This window comes from Bactrocera latifrons, unplaced genomic scaffold, assembly GCF_001853355.1.
Source record: "Bactrocera latifrons isolate USDA-ARS-PBARC rearing strain unplaced genomic scaffold, ASM185335v1 scaffold_338, whole genome shotgun sequence".
NCBI lineage: Eukaryota > Metazoa > Arthropoda > Insecta > Diptera > Tephritidae > Bactrocera > Bactrocera latifrons.
The window spans coordinates 137,705-139,081 of NW_017536977.1; positions in this window are offsets into that span (position 1 = coordinate 137,705).

Sequence of the window (1,377 nt, forward strand, 5' to 3'; positions counted from 1 at the left end):
CTTTGAAAATAGTCGGGTAAGTTGGTCGTATATTGTTAATTTTTATGAAACCGACTCTAAGTCGAGTTATCGGTGTGCCCATTAATTAACCGATGCTCATATTTATCGAAATACCTTCCAAAAAATGAAGGTTAAATACGCGTCTCAAGTATTGAGTAATACGGTCGCTTCTGGTATGTTGTCCCTATATAGCTCGGGAGCCTTAAGCTCGAATAGGGCTTTATTAATACCGCGAAATTCGTTTCGTTTTTTAACATATTATTTGATATTTTAAATAGCAGTTTCGTTGAGGCTGATGTACCCACTAAAAAAGTGTTTGTAGGTGTTAACCCGAACAGTTAGAGTTTTTAAATGACGCGGAACAAGTTTTAAAAACTATTCGGGTCGTAGACGATTTAGAAAGCAACACAACCAATAATTTTAGTTTTATAAAGGGGTGTATGTTAAATATTAACAGTTTAATACGCTTGTGGCGATTTTTGTCATACTCAGGTTTTCCGTACTTGAAGACGAGACGACTATGTCAGGGCAGTTTAGAACATTTTTTCGGGCAGATTCGAAGCAGAGGAGGTTCTAGAGTAACGCCCTATATGTTCTCTAGTTTGTTTAGGAAATTGTGGGGCTTACGTTACGTTAACGTCGTAACAAATGAAGCTGTAAGCTGCTTTTGGAACCTGATGCTACAGTAATTTCATAACATAGTAATAATGTTCTACTTAATGTCTGTAATGATTCACTATTGAATGGCCTTCTTGGCAGGATTTTCAAGGCTTACCACGGCCTGAACACTCCCTTGTTAGATCAATCGTATTAGATAGTAGTTTAGAAATTATTGTAATTTTTTGAAAGAAAATGCGTTTAGCTACTTTTGCGGCTATTTTTATTTAAAAATTTTCAAACTGCACACATGTTTCCTGCTTTTACCATATTTAGGAGATGAAATTCCTTCGGACGAATTCATCTTCATGCATCAAAATCAAATAGACAAATGCAATTTAGTCAAGCCGCCTGAGGATTTTATTGCCTTTTAAAAAATTTTGGAAAGAAGATTTTTGGAAGGATTCGACAGTAATTGTCATAAAATAGGATTGGGAGATATTCTTTTTAATAAAATGAAAGATGTTAGGCCCTTTTTGTGTTGTGATAATTGTGACCCAAAAAATGTTATAGCTCTTTTTATTAGAATTAGAATATATTTTTTAACTAAATTTTTAAATAAAGACCTTTCTGTCCCTAATTTYAAAAATAAAATTTTGTGTGTTTCACAAATATATATTTCAATTTTTTATTTTTTAGTGGTTACAATAAGCGAACTTAAACTTTCGATAGAAAATAAAAAAGTAAAAATTTTGTAAACAGTTAGGATAAAGAGGCTCT